Source organism: Haematobia irritans, chromosome 4, assembly GCF_050003625.1.
Source record: "Haematobia irritans isolate KBUSLIRL chromosome 4, ASM5000362v1, whole genome shotgun sequence".
Taxonomy (NCBI): Eukaryota; Metazoa; Arthropoda; class Insecta; order Diptera; family Muscidae; genus Haematobia; species Haematobia irritans.
In genome coordinates this window covers 125,696,055-125,721,891 of record NC_134400.1, presented here as the reverse complement: position 1 = coordinate 125,721,891, position 25,837 = coordinate 125,696,055, and positions in this window count along the sequence as shown.

The following is a 25,837-nucleotide window of genomic DNA, read 5'->3' as shown; positions in this document are numbered from 1 at the left end:
AAAAATTTCAATTTTTTTAGGTTTTGGGTGGATTTTTCAATTTTTTGGGGGTGGTCACGAATTAAAGTCATTTTCGCTCTAGGACGCATATTTAAGGAGATATGGGCAAAAGAAGTTTTTCATATAAAAATTTAAATTTTTTTAGGTTTTGGGTGGATTTTTCAATTTTTTGGGGGTGGTCACGAATTAAAGCCCTTTTCGCTCTAGGACGCATATTTAAGGAGATATGGGCAAAAGAAGTTTTTCATATAAAAAATTCAATTTTTTTAGGTTTTGGGTGGATTTTTCAATTTTTTGGGGGTGGTCACGAATTAAAGTCATTTTCGCTCTAGGACGCATATTTAAGGAGATATGGGCAAAAGAAGTTTTTCATATAAAAATTTACATTTTTTTAGGTTTTGGGTGAATTTTTCAATTTTTTGGGGGTGGTCACGAATTAAAGTCCTTTTCGCTCTAGGACGCATATTTAAGGAGATATGGGCAAAAGAAGTTTTTCATATAAAAATTTAAATTTTTTTAGGTTTTGGGTGGATTTTTTACTTTTTTGAAGAAGTTTTTCATATAAAAATTTAAATTTTTTTAGGTTTTGGGTGGATTTTTCAATTTTTTGAGGGTTGTCACGAATTAAAGTCCTTTTCGCTCTAGGACGCATATTTAAGGAGATATGGGCAAAAGAAGTTTTTCATATAAAAATTTAAATTTTTTTAGGTTTTGGGTGGATTTTTCATTTTTTTTCGGGTGGTCACGAATTAAAGTCCTTTTCGCTCTAGGACGCATATTTAAGGAGATATGGGCAAAAGAAGTTTTTCATATAAAAAAATCTATTTTTTTAGGTTTTGGGTGGATTTTTCAATTTTTTGGGGGTGGTCACGAATTAAAGTCCTTTTCGCTCTAGGACGCATATTTAAGGAGATATGGGCAAAAGAAGTTTTTCATATAAAAATTTAAATTTTTTTAGGTTTTGGGTGGATTTTTCAATTTTTTGGGGGTGGTCACGAATTAAAGCCCTTTTCGCTCTAGGACGCATATTTAAGGAGATATGGGCAAAAGAAGTTTTTCATATAAAAATTTAAATTATTTTAGGTTTTGGGTGGATTTTTCAATTTTTTGGGGGTGGTCACGAATTAAAGTCCTTTTCGCTATAGGACGCTTAGTTTACGAGATATGGGCAAAAGAAGTTTTTCATATAAAAAATTCCAATTTTTTTACGTTTTGGGTGGATTTTTCACTTTTTTGAGGGTGGTCACGAATTAAAGTCCTTTTCGCTCTAGGGCGCATATTTAAGGAGATATGGGCAAAAGAAGTTTTTCATATAAAAATTTCAATTTTTTTAGGTTTTGGGTGGATTTTTCAATTTTTTGAGGGTGGTCACGAATTAAAGTCCTTTTCGCTCTAGGACGCATATTTAAGGAGATATGGGCAAAAGAAGTTTTTCATATAAAAATTTAAATTTTTTTAGGTTTTGGGTGGATTTTTCAATTTTTTGAGGGTGGTCACGAATTAAAGTCCTTTTCGCTCTAGGACGCATATTTAAGGAGATATGGGCAAAAGAAGTTTTTCATATAAAAATTTCAATTTTTTTAGGTTTTGGGTGGATTTTTCAATTTTTTGGGGGTGGTCACGAATTAAAGTCATTTTCGCTCTAGGACGCATATTTAAGGAGATATGGGCAAAAGAAGTTTTTCATATAAAAATTTAAATTATTTTAGGTTTTGGGTGGATTTTTCAATTTTTTGGGGGTGGTCACGAATTAAAGTCATTTTCGCTCTAGGACGCATATTTAAGGAGATATGGGCAAAAGAAGTTTTTCATATAAAAATTTAAATTTTTTTAGGTTTTGGGTGGATTTTTCAATTTTTTGAGGGTGGTCACGAATTAAAGCCCTTTTCGCTCTAGGACGCATATTTAAGGAGATATGGGCAAAAGAAGTTTTTCATATAAAAATTTAAATTATTTTAGGTTTTGGGTGGATTTTTCAATTTTTTGGGGGTGGTCACGAATTAAAGTCCTTTTCGCTATAGGACGCTTAGTTTAGGAGATATGGGCAAAAGAAGTTTTTCATATAAAAATTTCAATTTTTTTACGTTTTGGGTGGATTTTTAAATTTTTTGAGGGTGGTCACGAATTAAAGTCCTTTTCGCTCTAGGGCGCATATTTAAGGAGATATGGGCAAAAGAAGTTTTTCATATAAAAATTTAAATTATTTTAGGTTTTGGGTGGATTTTTCAATTTTTTGAGGGTGGTCACGAATTAAAGTCCTTTTCGCTCTAGGATGCATATTTAAGGAGATATGGGCAAAAGAAGTTTTTCATATAAAAATTTAAATTTTTTTAGGTTTTGGGTGGATTTTTCAATTTTTTGAGGGTGGTCACGAATTAAAGTCCTTTTCGCTCTAGGACGCTTAGTTTAGGAGATATCGACAAAAGAAGTTTTTCATATAAAAATTTAAATTATTTTAGGTTTTGGGTGGATTTTTCAATTTTTTGGGGGTGGTCACGAATTAAAGTCCTTTTCGCTCTAGGACGCATATTTAAGGAGATATGGGCAAAAGAAGTTTTTCATATAAAAATTTCAATTCTTTTAGGTTTTGGGTGGATTTTTCAATTTTTTGGGGGTGGTCACGAATTTAAGTCCTTTTCGCTATAGGACGCATATTTAAGGAGATATGGGCAAAAGAAGTTTTTCATATAAAAATTCAATTTTTTTTAGGTTTTGGGTGGATTTTTCAATTTTTTGAGGGTGGTCACAAATTAAAGTCCTTTTCGCTCTAGGACGCATATTTAAGGAGATATGGGCAAAAGACGTTTTTCATATAAAAATTCAATTTTTTTGGGGGTGCTCACGAATTAATGTCCTTTTCGCTCTAGGACGCATATTTAAGGAGATATGGGCAAAAGAAGTTTTTCATATAAAAATTTCAATTTTTTTAGGTTTTGGGTGGATTTTTAAATTTTTTGGGGGTGGTCACGAATTAAAGTCCTTTTCGCTCTAGGACGCATATTTAAGGAGATATGGGCAAAAGAAGCTTTTCATATAAAAATTTCAATTTTTTTAGGTTTTGGGTGGATTTTTCACTTTTTTGAGGGTTGTCACCAATTAAAGTCCTTTTCGCTCTAGGACGCATATTTAAGGAGATATGGGCAAAAGAAGTTTTTCATATAAAAATTCAATTTTTTAGGTTTTGGGTGGATTTTTCAATTTTTTGGGGTGGTCACGAATTTAAGTCCTTTTCGCTCTAGGACGCATATTTAAGGAGATATGGGCAAAAGAAGTTTTTCATATAAAAATTTCAATTTTTTTAGGTTGTGGGTGGATTTTTCAATTTTTTGGGGGTGGTCACGAATTAAAGTCCTTTTCGCTCTAGGACGCATATTTAAGGAGATATGGGCAAAAGAAGTTTTTCATATAAAAATTTCAATTTTTTTAGGTTTTGGGTGGATTTTTCACTTTTTTGAGGGTGGTCACGAATTAAAGCCCTTTTCGCTGTAGGACGCATATTTAAGGAGATATGGGCAAAAGAAGTTTTTCATATAAAAATTTAAATTATTTTAGGTTTTGGGTGGATTTTTCAATTTTTTGGGGGTGGTCACGAATTAAAGTCCTTTTCGCTCTAGGACGCATATTTAAGGAGATATGGGCAAAAGAAGTTTTTCATATAAAAAATTCAATTTTTTTAGGTTTTGGGTGGATTTTTCAATTTTTTGAGGGTGGTCACGAATTAAAGTCCTTTTCGCTCTAGGACGCATATTTAAGGAGATATGGGCAAAAGAAGTTTTTCATATAAAAAATTAAATTTTTTTAGGTTTTGGGTGGATTTTTCAATTTTTTGAGGGTGGTCACGAATTAAAGTCCTTTTCGCTCTAGGACGCATATTTAAGGAGATATGGGCAAAAGAAGTTTTTCATATAAAAATTCAATTTTTTAGGTTTTGGGTGGATTTTTCAATTTTTTGGGGTGGTCACGAATTTAAGTCCTTTTCGCTCTAGGACGCATATTTAAGGAGATATGGGCAAAAGAAGTTTTTCATATAAAAATTTCAATTTTTTTAGATTTTGGGTGGATTTTTCAATTTTTTGGGGGTGGTCACGAATTAAAGTCCTTTTCGCTCTAGGACGCATATTTAAGGAGATATGGGCAAAAGAAGCTTTTCATATAAAAATTTAAATTTTTTTTAGGTTTTGGGTGGATTTTTCACTTTTTTGAGGGTGGTCACGAATTAAAGTCCTTTTCGCTCTAGAACGTATATTTAAGGAGATATGGGCAAAAGAAGTTTTTCATATAAAAATTTCATTTTTTTAGGTTTTGGGTGGATTTTTCAATTTTTTGAGGGTGGTCACGAATTAAAGTCCTTTTCGCTCTAGAACGCTTAGTTTAGGAGATATGGGCAAAAGAAGTTTTTCATATAAAAATTTAAATTATTTTAGGTTTTGGGTGGATTTTTCAATTTTTTGGGGGTGGTCACGAATTAAAGTCCTTTTCGCTCTAGGACGCATATTTAAGGAGATATGGGCAAAAGAAGTTTTTCATATAAAAAATTCAATTTTTTTAGGTTTTGGGTGGATTTTTCAATTTTTTGAGGGTGGTCACGAATTAAAGTCCTTTTCGCTCTAGGACGCATATTTAAGGAGATATGGGCAAAAGAAGTTTTTCATATAAAAATTTAATTTTTTTAGGTTTTGGGTGGATTTTTCAATTTTTTGAGGGTGGTCACGAATTAAAGTCCTTTTCGCTCTAGGACGCTTAGTTTAGGAGATATGGGCAAAAGAAGTTTTTCATATAAAAATTTAAATTATTTTAGGTTTTGGGTGGATTTTTAAATTTTTTGAGGGTGGGCACGAATTAAAGTCCTTTTCGCTCTAGGACGCATATTTAAGGAGATATGGGCAAAAGAAGTTTTTCATATAAAAATTCAATTTTTTTAGGTTTTGGGTGGATTTTTAAATTTTTTAGGGTGGTCACGAATTTAAGTCCTTTTCGCTCTAGGACGCATATTTAAGGAGATATGGGCAAAAGAAGTTTTTCATATAAAAATTTCAATTTTTTTAGGTTTTGGGTGGATTTTTCAATTTTTTGAGGGTGGTTACAAATTAAAGTCCCTTTCGCTCTAGGACGCATATTTAAGGAGATATGGGCAAAAGAAGTTTTTCATATAAAAATTTCAATTTTTTTAGGTTTTGGGTGGAGTTTTCAATTTTTTGGGGGTGGTCACGAATTAAAGTCATTTTCGCTCTAGGACGCATATTTAAGGAGATATGGGCAAAAGAAGTTTTTCATATAAAAAATTCAATTTTTTTAGGTTTTGGGTGGATTTTTCAATTTTGTTGGGGTGGTCACGAATTAAAGTCCTTTTCGCTCTAGGACGCATATTTAAGGAGATATGGGCAAAAGAAGTTTTTCATATAAAAATTTCAATTTTTTTAGGTTTTGGGTGGATTTTTCAATTTTTTGAAGGTGGTCACGAATTAAAGTCCTTTTCGCTCTAGGACGCATATTTAAGGAGATATGGGCAAAAGAAGTTTTTTATATAAAAATTTCAATTTTTTTAAGTTTTGGGTGGATTTTTCAATTTTTTGAGGGTGGTCACGAATTAAAGTCCTTTTCGCTCTAGGACGCATATTTAAGGAGATATGGGCAAAAGAAGTTTTTCATATAAAAATTTTAATTTTTTTAGGTTTTGGGTGGATTTTTCACTTTTTTGAGGGTGGTCACGAATTAAAGTCCTTTTCGCTCTAGGACGCATATTTAAGGAGATATGGGCAAAAGAAGTTTTTCATATAAAAATTTACATTTTTTTAGGTTTTGGGTGGATTTTTCAATTTTTTGGGGGTGGTCACGAATTAAAGTCATTTTCGCTCTAGGACGCATATTTAAGGAGATATGGGCAAAAGAAGTTTTTCATATAAAAATTTAAATTTGTTTAGGTTTTGGGTGGATTTTTCAATTTTTTGGGGGTGGTCACGAATTAAAGCCCTTTTCGCTCTAGGACGCATATTTAAGGAGATATGGGCAAAAGAGTTTTTCATATAAAAATTTACATTTTGTTAGGTTTTGGGTGGATTTTTCAATTTTTTGGGGGTGGTCACGAATTAAAGTCCTTTTCGCTCTAGGACGCATATTTAAGGAGATATGGGCAAAAGAAGTTTTTCATATAAAAATTAAATTTTTTTTAGGTTTTGGGTGGATTTTTCACTTTTTTGAGGGTGGTCACGAATTAAAGTCCTTTTCGCTCTAGGACGCATATTTAAGGAGATATGGGCAAAAGAAGTTTTTCATATAAAAATTAAAATTTTTTTAGGTTTTGGGTGGATTTTTCAATTTTTTGAGGGTGGTCACGAATTAAAGTCCTTTTCGCTCTAGGACGCATATTTAAGGAGATATGGGCAAAAGAAGTTTTTCATATAAAAATTTAAATTTTTTTAGGTTTTGGGTGGATTTTTCAATTTTTTGAGGGTGGTCACGAATTAAAGTCCTTTTCGCTCTAGGACGCATATTTAAGGAGATATGGGCAAAAGAAGTTTTTTATATAAAAATTTCAATTTTTTTAGGTTTTGGGTGGATTTTCCAATTTTTTGAGGGTGGTCACGAATTAAAGTCCTTTTCGCTCTAGGACGCTTAGTTTAGGAGATATGGGCAAAAGAAGTTTTTCATATAAAAATTTAATTTTTTTTAGGTTTTGGGTAGATTTTTCAATTTTTTGAGGGTGGTCACGAATTAAAGTCCTTTTCGCTCTAGGACGCATCTTTAAGGAGATATGGACAAAAGAAGTTTTTCATATAAAAATTAACATTTTTTTAGGTTTTGGGTGGATTTTTCAATTTTTTGGGGGTGGTCACGAATTAAAGTCATTTTCGATCTAGGACGCATATTTAAGGAGATATGGGCAAAAGAAGTTTTTCATATAAAAATTTCAATTTTTTTAGGTTTTGGGTGGATTTTTCAATTTTTTGAGGGTGGTCACGAATTAAAGTCCTTTTCGCTCTAGGACGCATATTTAAGGAGATATGGGCAAAAGAAGTTTTTCATATAAAAATTTCAATTTTTTTAGGTTTTGGTGGATTTTTCAATTTTTTGAGGGTGGTCACGAATTAAAGTCCTTTTCGCTCTAGGACGCTTAGTTTAGGAGATATGGGCAAAAGAAGTTTTTCGTATAAAAATTTAAATTTTTTTAGGTTTTGGGTGGATTTTTCAATTTTTTGAGGGTGGTCACGAATTAAAGTCATTTTCGCTCTAGGACGCATATTTAAGGAGATATGGGCAAAAGAAGTTTTTCATATAAAAATTTACATTTTTTTAGGTTTTGGGTGGATTTTTCATTTTGTTGGGGGTGGTCACGAATTAAAGTCATTTTCGCTCTAGGACGCATATTTAAGGAGATATGGGCAAAAGAAGTTTTTCGTATAAAAATTTCAATTTTTTTAGGTTTTGGGTGGATTTTTCACTTTTTTGAGGGTGGTCACGAATTAAAGTCCTTTTCGCTCTAGGACGCATATTTAAGGAGATATGGGCAAAAGAAGTTTTTCATATAAAAATTCAATTTTTTTAGGTTTTGGGTGGATTTTTCAATTTTTTGAGGGTGGTCACAAATTAAAGTCCTTTTCGCTCTAGGACGCATATTTAAGGAGATATGGGCAAAAGACGTTTTTCATATAAAAAATTCAATTTTTTTGGGGGTGGTCACGAATTAAAGTCCTTTTCGCTCTAGGACGCATATTTAAGGAGATATGGGCAAAAGAAGTTTTTCATATAAAAATTTCAATTTTTTTAGGTTTTGGGTGGATTTTTCAATCTTTTGGGGGTGGTCACGAATTAAAGTCCTTTTCGCTCTAGGACGCATATTTAAGGAGATATGGGCAAAAGAAGTTTTTCATATAAAAATTAAAATTTTTTTAGGTTTTGGGTGGATTTTTCACTGTTTTGAGGGTGGTCACGAATTAAAGTCCTTTTCGCTCTAGGACGCATATTTAAGGAGATATGGGCAAAAGAAGTTTTTCATATAAAAATTTCAATTTTTTTAGGTTGTGGGTGGATTTTTCAATTTTTTGGGGTGGTCACGAATTTAAGTCCTTTTCGCTCTAGGACGCATATTTAAGGAGATATGGGCAAAAGAAGTTTTTCATATAAAAATTTCAATTTTTTTAGGTTTTGGGTGGATTTTTCAATTTTTTGAGGGTGGTTACAAATTAAAGTCCCTTTCGCTCTAGGACGCATATTTAAGGAGATATGGGCAAAAGAAGTTTTTCATATAAAAATTTCAATTTTTTTAGGTTTTGGGTGGAGTTTTCAATTTTTTGGGGGTGGTCACGAATTAAAGTCATTTTCGCTCTAGGACGCATATTTAAGGAGATATGGGCAAAAGAAGTTTTTCATATAAAAAATTCAATTTTTTTAGGTTTTGGGTGGATTTTTCAATTTTGTTGGGGTGGTCACGAATTAAAGTCCTTTTCGCTCTAGGACGCATATTTAAGGAGATATGGGCAAAAGAAGTTTTTCATATAAAAATTTCAATTTTTTTAGGTTTTGGGTGGATTTTTCAATTTTTTGAAGGTGGTCACGAATTAAAGTCCTTTTCGCTCTAGGACGCATATTTAAGGAGATATGGGCAAAAGAAGTTTTTTATATAAAAATTTCAATTTTTTTAAGTTTTGGGTGGATTTTTCAATTTTTTGAGGGTGGTCACGAATTAAAGTCCTTTTCGCTCTAGGACGCATATTTAAGGAGATATGGGCAAAAGAAGTTTTTCATATAAAAATTTTAATTTTTTTAGGTTTTGGGTGGATTTTTCACTTTTTTGAGGGTGGTCACGAATTAAAGTCCTTTTCGCTCTAGGACGCATATTTAAGGAGATATGGGCAAAAGAAGTTTTTCATATAAAAATTTACATTTTTTTAGGTTTTGGGTGGATTTTTCAATTTTTTGGGGGTGGTCACGAATTAAAGTCATTTTCGCTCTAGGACGCATATTTAAGGAGATATGGGCAAAAGAAGTTTTTCATATAAAAATTTAAATTTGTTTAGGTTTTGGGTGGATTTTTCAATTTTTTGGGGGTGGTCACGAATTAAAGCCCTTTTCGCTCTAGGACGCATATTTAAGGAGATATGGGCAAAAGAGTTTTTCATATAAAAATTTACATTTTGTTAGGTTTTGGGTGGATTTTTCAATTTTTTGGGGGTGGTCACGAATTAAAGTCCTTTTCGCTCTAGGACGCATATTTAAGGAGATATGGGCAAAAGAAGTTTTTCATATAAAAATTAAATTTTTTTTAGGTTTTGGGTGGATTTTTCACTTTTTTGAGGGTGGTCACGAATTAAAGTCCTTTTCGCTCTAGGACGCATATTTAAGGAGATATGGGCAAAAGAAGTTTTTCATATAAAAATTAAAATTTTTTTAGGTTTTGGGTGGATTTTTCAATTTTTTGAGGGTGGTCACGAATTAAAGTCCTTTTCGCTCTAGGACGCATATTTAAGGAGATATGGGCAAAAGAAGTTTTTCATATAAAAATTTAAATTTTTTTAGGTTTTGGGTGGATTTTTCAATTTTTTGAGGGTGGTCACGAATTAAAGTCCTTTTCGCTCTAGGACGCATATTTAAGGAGATATGGGCAAAAGAAGTTTTTTATATAAAAATTTCAATTTTTTTAGGTTTTGGGTGGATTTTCCAATTTTTTGAGGGTGGTCACGAATTAAAGTCCTTTTCGCTCTAGGACGCTTAGTTTAGGAGATATGGGCAAAAGAAGTTTTTCATATAAAAATTTAATTTTTTTTAGGTTTTGGGTAGATTTTTCAATTTTTTGAGGGTGGTCACGAATTAAAGTCCTTTTCGCTCTAGGACGCATCTTTAAGGAGATATGGACAAAAGAAGTTTTTCATATAAAAATTAACATTTTTTTAGGTTTTGGGTGGATTTTTCAATTTTTTGGGGGTGGTCACGAATTAAAGTCATTTTCGATCTAGGACGCATATTTAAGGAGATATGGGCAAAAGAAGTTTTTCATATAAAAATTTCAATTTTTTTAGGTTTTGGGTGGATTTTTCAATTTTTTGAGGGTGGTCACGAATTAAAGTCCTTTTCGCTCTAGGACGCATATTTAAGGAGATATGGGCAAAAGAAGTTTTTCATATAAAAATTTCAATTTTTTTAGGTTTTGGTGGATTTTTCAATTTTTTGAGGGTGGTCACGAATTAAAGTCCTTTTCGCTCTAGGACGCTTAGTTTAGGAGATATGGGCAAAAGAAGTTTTTCGTATAAAAATTTAAATTTTTTTAGGTTTTGGGTGGATTTTTCAATTTTTTGAGGGTGGTCACGAATTAAAGTCATTTTCGCTCTAGGACGCATATTTAAGGAGATATGGGCAAAAGAAGTTTTTCATATAAAAATTTACATTTTTTTAGGTTTTGGGTGGATTTTTCATTTTGTTGGGGGTGGTCACGAATTAAAGTCATTTTCGCTCTAGGACGCATATTTAAGGAGATATGGGCAAAAGAAGTTTTTCGTATAAAAATTTCAATTTTTTTAGGTTTTGGGTGGATTTTTCACTTTTTTGAGGGTGGTCACGAATTAAAGTCCTTTTCGCTCTAGGACGCATATTTAAGGAGATATGGGCAAAAGAAGTTTTTCATATAAAAATTCAATTTTTTTAGGTTTTGGGTGGATTTTTCAATTTTTTGAGGGTGGTCACAAATTAAAGTCCTTTTCGCTCTAGGACGCATATTTAAGGAGATATGGGCAAAAGACGTTTTTCATATAAAAAATTCAATTTTTTTGGGGGTGGTCACGAATTAAAGTCCTTTTCGCTCTAGGACGCATATTTAAGGAGATATGGGCAAAAGAAGTTTTTCATATAAAAATTTCAATTTTTTTAGGTTTTGGGTGGATTTTTCAATCTTTTGGGGGTGGTCACGAATTAAAGTCCTTTTCGCTCTAGGACGCATATTTAAGGAGATATGGGCAAAAGAAGTTTTTCATATAAAAATTAAAATTTTTTTAGGTTTTGGGTGGATTTTTCACTGTTTTGAGGGTGGTCACGAATTAAAGTCCTTTTCGCTCTAGGACGCATATTTAAGGAGATATGGGCAAAAGAAGTTTTTCATATAAAAATTTCAATTTTTTTAGGTTGTGGGTGGATTTTTCAATTTTTTGGGGTGGTCACGAATTTAAGTCCTTTTCGCTCTAGGACGCATATTTAAGGAGATATGGGCAAAAGAAGTTTTTCATATAAAAATTTCAATTTTTTTAGGTTTTGGGTGGATTTTTCAATTTTTTGAGGGTGGTTACAAATTAAAGTCCCTTTCGCTCTAGGACGCATATTTAAGGAGATATGGGCAAAAGAAGTTTTTCATATAAAAATTTCAATTTTTTTAGGTTTTGGGTGGAGTTTTCAATTTTTTGGGGGTGGTCACGAATTAAAGTCATTTTCGCTCTAGGACGCATATTTAAGGAGATATGGGCAAAAGAAGTTTTTCATATAAAAAATTCAATTTTTTTAGGTTTTGGGTGGATTTTTCAATTTTGTTGGGGTGGTCACGAATTAAAGTCCTTTTCGCTCTAGGACGCATATTTAAGGAGATATGGGCAAAAGAAGTTTTTCATATAAAAATTTCAATTTTTTTAGGTTTTGGGTGGATTTTTCAATTTTTTGAAGGTGGTCACGAATTAAAGTCCTTTTCGCTCTAGGACGCATATTTAAGGAGATATGGGCAAAAGAAGTTTTTTATATAAAAATTTCAATTTTTTTAAGTTTTGGGTGGATTTTTCAATTTTTTGAGGGTGGTCACGAATTAAAGTCCTTTTCGCTCTAGGACGCATATTTAAGGAGATATGGGCAAAAGAAGTTTTTCATATAAAAATTTTAATTTTTTTAGGTTTTGGGTGGATTTTTCACTTTTTTGAGGGTGGTCACGAATTAAAGTCCTTTTCGCTCTAGGACGCATATTTAAGGAGATATGGGCAAAAGAAGTTTTTCATATAAAAATTTACATTTTTTTAGGTTTTGGGTGGATTTTTCAATTTTTTGGGGGTGGTCACGAATTAAAGTCATTTTCGCTCTAGGACGCATATTTAAGGAGATATGGGCAAAAGAAGTTTTTCATATAAAAATTTAAATTTGTTTAGGTTTTGGGTGGATTTTTCAATTTTTTGGGGGTGGTCACGAATTAAAGCCCTTTTCGCTCTAGGACGCATATTTAAGGAGATATGGGCAAAAGAGTTTTTCATATAAAAATTTACATTTTGTTAGGTTTTGGGTGGATTTTTCAATTTTTTGGGGGTGGTCACGAATTAAAGTCCTTTTCGCTCTAGGACGCATATTTAAGGAGATATGGGCAAAAGAAGTTTTTCATATAAAAATTAAATTTTTTTTAGGTTTTGGGTGGATTTTTCACTTTTTTGAGGGTGGTCACGAATTAAAGTCCTTTTCGCTCTAGGACGCATATTTAAGGAGATATGGGCAAAAGAAGTTTTTCATATAAAAATTAAAATTTTTTTAGGTTTTGGGTGGATTTTTCAATTTTTTGAGGGTGGTCACGAATTAAAGTCCTTTTCGCTCTAGGACGCATATTTAAGGAGATATGGGCAAAAGAAGTTTTTCATATAAAAATTTAAATTTTTTTAGGTTTTGGGTGGATTTTTCAATTTTTTGAGGGTGGTCACGAATTAAAGTCCTTTTCGCTCTAGGACGCATATTTAAGGAGATATGGGCAAAAGAAGTTTTTTATATAAAAATTTCAATTTTTTTAGGTTTTGGGTGGATTTTCCAATTTTTTGAGGGTGGTCACGAATTAAAGTCCTTTTCGCTCTAGGACGCTTAGTTTAGGAGATATGGGCAAAAGAAGTTTTTCATATAAAAATTTAATTTTTTTTAGGTTTTGGGTAGATTTTTCAATTTTTTGAGGGTGGTCACGAATTAAAGTCCTTTTCGCTCTAGGACGCATCTTTAAGGAGATATGGACAAAAGAAGTTTTTCATATAAAAATTAACATTTTTTTAGGTTTTGGGTGGATTTTTCAATTTTTTGGGGGTGGTCACGAATTAAAGTCATTTTCGATCTAGGACGCATATTTAAGGAGATATGGGCAAAAGAAGTTTTTCATATAAAAATTTCAATTTTTTTAGGTTTTGGGTGGATTTTTCAATTTTTTGAGGGTGGTCACGAATTAAAGTCCTTTTCGCTCTAGGACGCATATTTAAGGAGATATGGGCAAAAGAAGTTTTTCATATAAAAATTTCAATTTTTTTAGGTTTTGGTGGATTTTTCAATTTTTTGAGGGTGGTCACGAATTAAAGTCCTTTTCGCTCTAGGACGCTTAGTTTAGGAGATATGGGCAAAAGAAGTTTTTCGTATAAAAATTTAAATTTTTTTAGGTTTTGGGTGGATTTTTCAATTTTTTGAGGGTGGTCACGAATTAAAGTCATTTTCGCTCTAGGACGCATATTTAAGGAGATATGGGCAAAAGAAGTTTTTCATATAAAAATTTACATTTTTTTAGGTTTTGGGTGGATTTTTCATTTTGTTGGGGGTGGTCACGAATTAAAGTCATTTTCGCTCTAGGACGCATATTTAAGGAGATATGGGCAAAAGAAGTTTTTCGTATAAAAATTTCAATTTTTTTAGGTTTTGGGTGGATTTTTCACTTTTTTGAGGGTGGTCACGAATTAAAGTCCTTTTCGCTCTAGGACGCATATTTAAGGAGATATGGGCAAAAGAAGTTTTTCATATAAAAATTCAATTTTTTTAGGTTTTGGGTGGATTTTTCAATTTTTTGAGGGTGGTCACAAATTAAAGTCCTTTTCGCTCTAGGACGCATATTTAAGGAGATATGGGCAAAAGACGTTTTTCATATAAAAAATTCAATTTTTTTGGGGGTGGTCACGAATTAAAGTCCTTTTCGCTCTAGGACGCATATTTAAGGAGATATGGGCAAAAGAAGTTTTTCATATAAAAATTTCAATTTTTTTAGGTTTTGGGTGGATTTTTCAATCTTTTGGGGGTGGTCACGAATTAAAGTCCTTTTCGCTCTAGGACGCATATTTAAGGAGATATGGGCAAAAGAAGTTTTTCATATAAAAATTAAAATTTTTTTAGGTTTTGGGTGGATTTTTCACTGTTTTGAGGGTGGTCACGAATTAAAGTCCTTTTCGCTCTAGGACGCATATTTAAGGAGATATGGGCAAAAGAAGTTTTTCATATAAAAATTTCAATTTTTTTAGGTTGTGGGTGGATTTTTCAATTTTTTGGGGGTGGTCACGAATTAAAGTCCTTTTCGCTCTAGGACGCTTAGTTTAGGAGATATGGGCAAAAGAAGTTTTTCATATAAAAATTTCAATTTTTTTAGGTTTTGGGTGGATTTTTCAATCTTTTGGGGGTGGTCACGAATTAAAGTCATTTTCGCTCTAGGACGCATATTTAAGGAGATATGGGCAAAAGAAGTTTTTCGTATAAAAATTTCAATTTTTTTAGGTTTTTAAAGTCCTTTTCGCTCTAGGACGCATATTTAAGGAGATATGGGCAAAAGACGTTTTTCATATAAAAAATTCAATTTTTTTGGGGGTTGTCACGAATTAAAGTCCTTTTCGCTCTAGGACGCATATTTAAGGAGATATGGGCAAAAGAAGTTTTTCATATAAAAATTCAATTTTTTAGGTTTTGGGTGGATTTTTCAATTTTTTGGGGTGGTCACAAATTTAAGTCCTTTTCGCTCTAGGACGCATATTTAAGGAGATATGGGCAAAAGAAGTTTTTCATATAAAAATTTCAATTTTTTTAGGTTGTGGGTGGATTTTTCAATTTTTTGGGGGTGGTCACGAATTAAAGTCCTTTTCGCTCTAGGACGCATATTTAAGGAGATATGGGCAAAAGAAGTTTTTCATATAAAAATTTAAATTTTTTTAGGTTTTGGGTGGATTTTTCACTTTTTTGAGGGTGGTCACGAATTAAAGTCCTTTTCGCTCTAGGACGCATATTTAAGGAGATATGGGCAAAAGAAGTTTTTCATATAAAAATTTAAATTATTTTAGGTTTTGGGTGGATTTTTCAATTTTTTGGGGGTGGTCACGAATTAAAGTCCTTTTCGCTCTAGGACGCATATTTAAGGAGATATGGGCAAAAGAAGTTTTTCATATAAAAAATTCAATTTTTTTAGGTTTTGGGTGGATTTTTCAATTTTTGGAGGGTGGTCACGAATTAAAGTCCTTTTCGCTCTAGGACGCATATTTAAGGAGATATGGGCAAAAGAAGTTTTTCATATAAAAAATTAAATTTTTTTAGGTTTTGGGTGGATTTTTCAATTTTTTGAGGGTGGTCACGAATTAAAGTCCTTTTCGCTCTAGGACGCATATTTAAGGAGATATGGGTAAAAGAAGTTTTTCATATAAAAATTCAATTTTTTAGGTTTTGGGTGGATTTTTCAATTTTTTGGGGTGGTCACCAATTTAAGTCCTTTTCGCTCTAGGACGCATATTTAAGGAGATATGGGCAAAAGAAGTTTTTCATATAAAAATTTCAATTTTTTTAGGTTTTGGGTGGATTTTTCAATTTTTTGGGGGTGGTCACGAATTAAAGTCCTTTTCGCTCTAGGACGCATATTTAAGGAGATATGGGCAAAAGAAGCTTTTCATATAAAAATTTAAATTTTTTTTAGGTTTTGGGTGGATTTTTCACTCTTTTGAGGGTGGTCACGAATTAAAGTCCTTTTCGCTCTAGGACGCATATTTAAGGAGATATGGGCAAAAGAAGTTTTTTATATAAAAATTTCATTTTTTTAGGTTTTGGGTGGGTTTTTCAATTTTTTGAGGGTGGTCACGAATTAAAGTCCTTTTCGCTCTAGAACGCTTAGTTTAGGAGATATGGGCAAAAGAAGTTTTTCATATAAAAATTTAAATTATTTTTGGTTTTGGGTGGATTTTTCAATTTTTTGGGGGTGGTCACGAATTAAAGTCCTTTTCGCTCTAGGACGCATATTTAAGGAGATATGGGCAAAAGAAGTTTTTCATATAAAAAATTCAATTTTTTTAGGTTTTGGGTGGATTTTTCAATTTTTTGAGGGTGGTCACGAATTAAAGTCCTTTTCGCTCTAGGACGCATATTTAAGGAGATATGGGCAAAAGAAGTTTTTCATATAAAAATTTCAATTTTTTTAGGTTTTGGATGGATTTTTCACTTTTTTGAGGGTGGTCACGAATTAAAGTCCTTTTCGCTCTAGGACGCATATTTAAGGAGATATGGGCAAAAGAAGTTTTTCATATAAAAATTTAATTTTTTTAGGTTTTGGGTGGATTTTTCAATTTTTTGAGGGTGGTCACGAATTAAAGTCCTTTTCGCTCTAGGACGCTTAGTTTAGGAGATATGGGCAAAAGAAGTTTTTCATATAAAAATTTAAATTATTTTAGGTTTTGGGTGGATTTTTCAATTTTTTGAGGGTGGGCACGAATTAAAGTCCTTTTCGCTCTAGGACGCATATTTAAGGAGATATGGGCAAAAGAAGTTTTTCATATAAAAATTCAATTTTTTTAGGTTTTGGGTGGATTTTTAAATTTTTTAGGGTGGTCACGAATTTAAGTCCTTTTCGCTCTAGGACGCATATTTAAGGAGATATGGGCAAAAGAAGTTTTTCATATAAAAATTTCAATTTTTTTAGGTTTTGGGTGGATTTTTCAATTTTTTGAGGGTGGTTACAAATTAAAGTCCCTTTCGCTCTAGGACGCATATTTAAGGAGATATGGGCAAAAGAAGTTTTTCATATAAAAATTTCAATTTTTTTAGGTTTTGGGTGGATTTTTCAATTTTTTGGGGGTGCTCACGAATTAAAGTCATTTTCGCTCTAGGACGCATATTTAAGGAGATATGGGCAAAAGAAGTTTTTCATATAAAAAATTCAATTTTTTTAGGTTTTGGGTGGATTTTTCAATTTTGTTGGGGTGGTCACGAATTAAAGTCCTTTTCGCTCTAGGACGCATATTTATTGAGATATGGGCAAAAGAAGTTTTTCATATAAAAATTTCAATTTTTTTAGGTTTTGGGTGGATTTTTCAATTTTTTGAAGGTGGTCACGAATTAAAGTCCTTTTCGCTCTAGGACGCATATTTAAGGAGATATGGGCAAAAGAAGTTTTTTATATAAAAATTTCAATTTTTTTAAGTTTTGGGTGGATTTTTCAATTTTTTGAGGGTGGTCACGAATTAAAGTCCTTTTCGCTCTAGGACGCATATTTAAGGAGATATGGGCAAAAGAAGTTTTTCATATAAAAATTTACATTTGTTTAGGTTTTGGGTGGATTTTTCAATTTTTTGGGGGTGGTCACGAATTAAAGCCCTTTTCGCTCTAGGACGCATATTTAAGGAGATATGGGCAAAAGAAGTTTTTCATATAAAAATTTACATTTTTTTAGGTTTTGGGTGGATTTTTCAATTTTTTGGGGGTGGTCACGAATTAAAGTCCTTTTCGCTCTAGGACGCATATTTAAGGAGATATGGGCAAAAGAAGTTTTTCATATAAAAATTTACATTTTTTTAGGTTTTGGGTGGATTTTTCAATTTTTTGGGGGTGGTCACGAATTAAAGTCCTTTTCGATCTAGGACGCATATTTAAGGAGATATGGGCAAAAGAAGTTTTTCATATAAAAATTAAATTTTTTTTAGGTTTTGGGTGGATTTTTCACTTTTTTGAGGGTGGTCACGAATTAAAGTCCTTTTCGCTCTAGGACGCATATTTAAGGAGATATGGGCAAAAGAAGTTTTTCATATAAAAATTAAAATTTTTTTAGGTTTTGGGTGGATTTTTCAATTTTTTGAGGGTGGTCACGAATTAAAGTCCTTTTCGCTCTAGGACGCATATTTAAGGAGATATGGGCAAAAGAAGTTTTTCATATAAAAATTTAAATTTTTTTAGGTTTTGGGTGGATTTTTCAATTTTTTGAGGGTGGTCACGAATTAAAGTCCTTTTCGCTCTAGGACGCATATTTAAGGAGATATGGGCAAAAGAAGTTTTTTATATAAAAATTTCAATTTTTTTAGGTTTTGGGTGGATTTTCCAATTTTTTGAGGGCGGTCACGAATTAAAGTCCTTTTCGCTCTAGGACGCTTAGTTTAGGAGATATGGGCAAAAGAAGTTTTTCATATAAAAATTTAATTTTTTTTAGGTTTTGGGTAGATTTTTCAATTTTTTGAGGGTGGTCACGAATTAAAGTCCTTTTCGCTCTAGGACGCATCTTTAAGGAGATATGGGCAAAAGAAGTTTTTCATATAAAAATTAACATTTTTTTTTAGGTTTTGGGTGGATTTTTCAATTTTTTGGGGGTGGTCACGAATTAAAGTCCTTTTCGCTCTAGGACGCATATTTAAGGAGATATGGGCAAAAGAAGTTTTTCATATAAAAATTTACATTTTTTTAGGTTTTGGGTGGATTTTTCAATTTTTTGAGGGTGGTCACGAATTAAAGTCCTTTTCGCTCTAGGACGCATATTTAAGGAGATATGGGAAAAAGAAGTTTTTCATATAAAAATTTCAATTTTTTTAGGTTTTGGTGGATTTTTCAATTTTTTGAGGGTGGTCACGAATTAAAGTCCTTTTCGCTCTAGGACGCTTAGTTTAGGAGATATGGGCAAAAGAAGGTTTTTGTATAAAAATTTCAATTTTTTTAGGTTTTGGGTGGATTTTTCACTTTTTTGAGGGTGGTCACGAATTAAAGTCCTTTTCGCTCTAGGACGCATATTTAAGGAGATATGGGCAAAAGAAGTTTTTCATATAAAAATTTCAATTTTTTTAGGTTTTGGGTGGATTTTTAAATTTTTTGAGGGTGGTCACGAATTAAAGTCCTTTTCGCTCTAGGACGCATATTTAAGGAGATATGGGCAAAAGAAGTTTTTCATATAAAAATTTACATTTTTTTAGGTTTTGGGTGGATTTTTCAATTTTTTGGGGGTGGTCACGAATTAAAGTCCTTTTCGCTCTAGGACGCATATTTAAGGAGATATGGGCAAAAGAAGTTTTTCATATAAAAATTTCAATTTTTTTAGGTTTTGGGTGGATTTTTCAATTTTTTGAGGGTGGTCACGAATTAAAGTCATTTTCGCTCTAGGACGCATATTTAAGGAGATATGGGCAAAAGAAGTTTTTCATATAAAAATTTCAATTTTTTTAGGTTTTGGGTGGATTTTTCATTTTTTTGAGGGTGGTCACGAATTAAAGTCCTTTTCGCTCTAGGACGCATATTTAAGGAGATATGGGCAAAAGAAGTTTTTCATATAAAAATTTCAATTTTTTTGGGTTTTGGGTGGATTTTTCAATTTTTTGAGGGTGGTCACGAATTAAAGTCCTTTTCGCTCTAGGACGCATATTTAAGGAGATATGGGCAAAAGAAGTTTTTCATATAAAAATTTACATTTTTTAGGTTTTGGGTGGATTTTTCAATTTTTTGGGGGTGGTCACGAATTAAAGTCTTTTTCGCTCTAGGACGCATATTTAAGGAGATATGGGCAAAAGAAGTTTTTCATATAAAAATTTCAATTTTTTTAGGTTTTGGGTGGATTTTTCAATTTTTTAGGGGTGGTCACGAATTTAAGTCCTTTTCGCTCTAGGACGCATATTTAAGGAGATATGGGCAAAAGAAGTTTTTCATATAAAAATTTCAATTTTTTTAGGTTTTGGGTGGATTTTTCAATTTTTTGAGGGTGGTCACGAATTAAAGTAAAAATATAAAAATTTCAATTTTTTTAGGTTTTGGGTGGATTTTTCAATTTTTTGAGGGTGGTCACGAATTAAAGTCCTTTTCGCTCTAGGACGCATATTTAAGGAGATATGGGCAAAAGAAGTTTTTCATATAAAAATTTACATTTTTTTAGGTTTTGGGTGGATTTTTCAATTTTTTGGGGGTGGTCACGAATTAAAGTCATTTTCGCTCTAGGACGCATATTTAAGGAGATATGGGCAAAAGAAGTTTTTCGTATAAAAATTTCAATTTTGTTAGGTTTTGGGTGGATTTTTCACTTTTTTGAGGGTGGTCACGAATTAAAGTCCTTTTCGCTCTAGGACGCTTAGTTTAGGAGATATGGGCAAAAGAAGTTTTTCATATAAAAATTTAATTTTTTTTAGGTTTTGGGTGGATTTTTCAATTTTTTGAGGGTGGTCACGAATTAAAGTCCTTTTCGCTCTAGGACGCATATTTAAGGAGATATGGGCAAAAGAAGTTTTTCATATAAAAATTTCAATTTTTTAGGTTTTGGGTGGATTTTTAAATTTTTTGGGGGTGGTCACGAATTTAAGTCCTTTTCGCTCTAGGACGCATATTTAAGGAGATATGGGCAAAAGAAGTTTTTCATATAAAAATTTCAATTTTTTTAGGTTTTGGGTGGATTTTTCAATTTTTTGAGGGTGGTCACGAATTAAAGTCCTTTTCGCTCTAGGACGCATATTTAAGGAGATATGGGCAAAAGAAGTTTTTCATATAAAAATTAAAATTTTTTTAGGTTTTGGGTGGATTTTTCACTGTTTTGAGGGTGGTCACGAATTAAAGTCCTTTTCGCTCTAGGACGCATATTTAAGGAGATATGGGCAAAAGAAGTTTTTCGTATAAAAATTTAAATTTTTTTAGGTTTTGGGTGGATTTTTCACTTTTTTGAGGGTGGTCACGAATTAAAGTCCTTTTCGCTCTAGGACGCATATTTAAGGAGATATGGGCAAAAGAAGTTTTTCATATAAAAATTTACATTTTTTTAGGTTTTGGGTGGATTTTTCAATTTTTTGGGGGTGGTCACGAATTAAAGTCATTTTCGCTCTAGGACGCATATTTAAGGAGATATGGGCAAAAGAAGTTTTTCGTATAAAAATTTAACTTTTTTTAGGGTTTGGGTGGATTTTTCACTTTTTTGAGGGTGGTCATGAATTAAAGTCCTTTTCGCTCTAGGACGCTTAGTTTAGGAGATATGGGCAAAAGAAGTTTTTCATATAAAAATTTCAATTTTTTTAGGTTTTGGGTGGATTTTTCACTTTTTTGAGGGTGGTCACGAATTAAAGTCCTTTTCGCTCTAGGACGCTTAGTTTAGGAGATATGGGCAAAAGAAGTTTTTCATATAAAAATTTAATTTTTTTTAGGTTTTGGGTGGATTTTTCAATTTGAGGGTGGTCACGAATTAAAGTCCTTTTCGCTCTAGGACGCATATTTAAGGAGATATGGGCAAAAGACGTTTTTCATATAAAAATTTCAATTTTTTTAGGTTTTGGGTGGATTTTCCAATTTTTTGGGGGTGGTCACGAATTAAAGTCCTTTTCGCTCTAGGACGCTTAGTTTAGGAGATATGGGCAAAAGAAGTTTTTCATATAAAAATTTCAATTTTTTTAGGTTTTGGGTGGATTTTTCACTTTTTTGAGGGTGGTCACGAATTAAAGTCCTTTTCGCTCTAGGACGCATATTTAAGGAGATATGGGCAAAAGAAGTTTTTCATATAAAAATTTCAATTTTTTTAGGTTTTGGGTGGATTTTTAAATTTTTTGGGGGTGGTCACGAATTTAAGTCCTTTTCGCTCTAGGACGCATATTTAAGGAGATATGGGCAAAATAAGTTTTTCATATAAAAATTTCAATTTTTTTAGGTTTTGGGTGGATTTTTCAATTTTTTGAGGGTGGTCACGAATTAAAGTCCTTTTCGCTCTAGGACGCATATTTAAGGAGATATGGGCAAAAGAAGTTTTTCATATAAAAATTAAAATTTTTTTAGGTTTTGGGTGGATTTTTCACTGTTTTGAGGGTGGTCACGAATTAAAGTCCTTTTCGCTCTAGGACGCATATTTAAGGAGATATGGGCAAAAGAAGTTTTTCATATAAAAATTTACATTTTTTTAGGTTTTGGGTGGATTTTTCAATTTTTTGAGGGTGGTCACGAATTAAAGTCCTTTTCGCTCTAGGACGCATATTTAAGGAGATATGGGCAAAAGAAGTTTTTCATATAAAAATTTCAATTTTTTTAGGTTTTGGGTGGATTTTTCAATTTATTGAGGGTGGTCACGAATTAAAGTCCTTTTCGCTCTAGGACGCATATTTAAGGAGATATGGGCAAAAGAAGTTTTTCATATAAAAATTTAAATTTTTTTAGGTTTTGGGTGGATTTTTCAATTTTTTGGGGGTGGTCACGAATTAAAGTCCTTTTCGCTCTAGGACGCATATTTAAGGAGATATGGGCAAAAGAAGTTTTTCATATAAAAATTTCAATTTTTTTAGGTTTTGGGTGGATTTTTCAATTTTTTGAGGGTGGTCACGAATTAAAGTCCTTTTCGCTCTAGGACGCATATTTAAGGAGATATGGGCAAAAGAAGTTTTTCATATAAAAAATTCAATTTTTTTAGGTTTTGGGTGGATTTTTCAATTTTTTGAGGGTGGTCACGAATTAAAGTCCTTTTCGCTCTAGGACGCATATTTAAGGAGATATGGGCAAAAGAAGTTTTTCATATAAAAATTTCAATTTTTTTAGGTTTTGGGTGGATTTTCCAATTTTTTGGGGGTGGTCACGAATTAAAGTCCTTTTCGCTCTAGGACGCTTAGTTTAGGAGATATGGGCAAAAGAAGTTTTTCATATAAAAATTTCAATTTTTTTAGGTTTTGGGTGGATTTTTCAATTTTTTGAGGGTGGTCACGAATTAAAGTCCTTTTCGCTCTAGGACGCATATTTAAGGAGATATGGGCAAAAGAAGTTTTTCATATAAAAATTTACATTTTTTTAGGTTTTGGGTGGATTTTTCAATTTTTTGGGGGTGGTCACGAATTAAAGTCATTTTCGCTCTAGGACGCATATTTAAGGAGATATGGGCAAAAGAAGTTTTTCGTATAAAAATTTCAATTTTTTTAGGTTTTGGGTGGATTTTTCACTTTTTTGAGGGTGGTCACGAATTAAAGTCCTTTTCGCTCTAGGACGCTTAGTTTAGGAGATATGGGCAAAAGAAGTTTTTCATATAAAAATTTAATTTTTTTTAGGTTTTGGGTGGATTTTTCAATTTTTTGAGGGTGGTCACGAATTAAAGTCCTTTTCGCTCTAGGACGCATATTTAAGGAGATATGGGCAAAAGAAGTTTTTCATATAAAAATTTCAATTTTTTTAGGTTTTGGGTGGATTTTTAAATTTTTTGGGGGTGGTCACGAATTTAAGTCCTTTTCGCTCTAGGACGCATATTTAAGGAGATATGGGCAAAAGAAGTTGTTCATATAAAAATTTAAATTTTTTTAGGTTTTGGGTGGATTTTTCAATTTTTTGAGGGTGGTCACGAATTAAAGTCCTTTTCGCTCTAGGACGCATATTTAAGGAGATATGGGCAAAAGAAGTTTTTCATATAAAAATTAAAATTTTTTTAGGTTTTGGGTGGATTTTTCACTGTTTTGAGGGTGGTCACGAATTAAAGTCCTTTTCGCTCTAGGACGCATATTTAAGGAGATATGGGCAAAAGAAGTTTTTCATATAAAAAATTTAAATTTTTTTAGGTTTTGGGTGGATTTTTCAATTTTTTGAGGGTGGTCACGAATTAAAGTCCTTTTCACTCTAGGACGCATATTTAAGGAGATATGGGCAAAAGAAATTTTTCATATAAAAATTTCAATTTTTTTAGGTTTTGGGTGGATTTTCCAATTTTTTGGGGGTGGTCACGAATTAAAGTCCTTTTCGCTCTAGGACGCTTAGTTTAGGAGATATGGGCAAAAGAAGTTTTTCATATAAAAATTTAAATTTTTTTAGGTTTTGGGTGGATTTTTCAATTTTTTGGGGGTGGTCACGAATTAACGTCATTTTCGCTCTAGGATGCATATTTAAGGAGATATGGGCAAAAGAAGTTTTTCGTATAAAAATTTAAATTTTTTTAGGTTTTGGGTGGATTTTTCACTTTTTTGAGGGTGGTCATGAATTAAAGTCCTTTTCGCTCTAGGACGCTTAGTTTAGGAGATATGGGCAAAAGAAGTTTTTCATATAAAAATTTAATTTTTTTTAGGTTTTGGGTGGATTTTTCAATTTCTTGAGGGTGGTCACGAATTAAAGTCCTTTTCGCTCTAGGACGCATATTTAAGGAGATATGGGCAAAAGAAGTTTTTCATATAAAAATTCAATTTTTTTAGGTTTTGGGTGGATTTTTAAATTTTTTGAGGGTGGTCACGAATTAAAGTCCTTTTCGCTCTAGGACGCATATTTAAGGAGATATGGGCAAAAGAAGTTTTTCATATAAAAATTTCAATTTTTTTAGGTTTTGGGTGGATTTTTCAATTTTTTGGGGGTGGTCACGAATTAAAGTCCTTTTCGCTCTAGGACGCATATTTAAGGAGATATGGGCAAAAGAAGTTTTTCATATAAAAATTTCAATTTTTTTAGGTTTTGGGTGGATTTTTCAATTTTTTGGGGGTGGTCACGAATTTAAGTCCTTTTCGCTCTAGGACGCATATTTAAGGAGATATGGGCAAAAGAAGTTTTTCGTATAAAAATTTCAATTTTTTTAGGTTTTGAGTGGATTTTTCAATTTTTTGAGGGTGGTCACGAATTAAAGTCCTTTTCGCTCTAGGACGCATATTTAAGGAGATATGGGCAAAAGAAGTTTTTCATATAAAAATTTAAATTTTTTTAGGTTTTGGGTGGATTTTTCACTTTTTTGAGGGTGGTCATGAATTAAAGTCCTTTTCGCTCTAGGACGCTTAGTTTAGGAGATATGGGCAAAAGAAGTTTTTCATATAAAAAATTCTATTTTTTTAGGTTTTGGGTGGATTTTTCAATTTCTTGAGGGTGGTCACGAAGTAAAGTCCTTTTCGCTCTAGGACGCATATTTAAGGAGATATGGGCAAAAGAAGTTTTTCATATAAAAATTTACATTTTTTTAGGTTTTGGGTGGATTTTTCAATTTTTTTGGGGGTGGTGACGAATTAAAGTCATTTTCGCTCTAGGACGCATATTTAAGGAGATAAGGGCAAAAGAAGTTTTTCATATAAAAATTTCAATTTTTTTAGGTTTTGGGTGGATTTTTCAATTTTTTGAGGGTGGTCACGAATTAAAGTCCTTTTCGCTCTAGGACGCATATTTAAGGAGATATGGGCAAAAGAAGTTTTTCATATAAAAATTTCAATTTTTTTAGGTTTTGGGTGGATTTTTCAATTTTTTGAGGGTGGTCACGAATTAAAGTCCTTTTCGCTCTAGGACGCATATTTAAGGAGATATGGGCAAAAGAAGTTTTTCATATAAAAATTTCAATTTTTTTAGGTTTTGGGTGGATTTTTCAATTTTTTGGGGGTGGTCACGAATTAAAGTCCTTTTCGCTCTAGGACGCATATTTAAGGAGATATGGGCAAAAGAAGTTTTTCATATAAAAATTAAAATTTTTTTAGGTTTTGGGTGGATTTTTCACTTTTTTGAGGGTGGTCACGAATTAAAGTCCTTTTCGCTCTAGGACGCATATTTAAGGAGATATGGGCAAAAGAAGTTTTTCATATACAAATTTCAATTTTTTTAGGTTTTGGGTGGATTTTTCAATTTTTTGAGGGTGGTCACGAATTAAAGTCCTTTTCGCTCTAGGACGCATATTTAAGGAGATATGGGCAAAAGAAGTTTTTCATATAAAAATTTCAATTTTTTTAGGTTTTGGGTGGATTTTTTAATTTTTTGGGGGTGGTCACGAATTTAAATCCTTTTCGCTCTAGGACGCATATTTAAGGAGATATGGGCAAAAGAAGTTTTTCGTATAAAATTTTCAATTTTTTTAGGTTTTGTGTGGATTTTTCAATTTTTTGAGGGTGGTCACGAATTAAAGTCCTTTTCGCTCTAGGACGCAAAAGAAGTTTTTCATATAAAAAATTCTATTTTTTTAGGTTTTGGGTGGATTTTTCAATTTTTTGGGGGT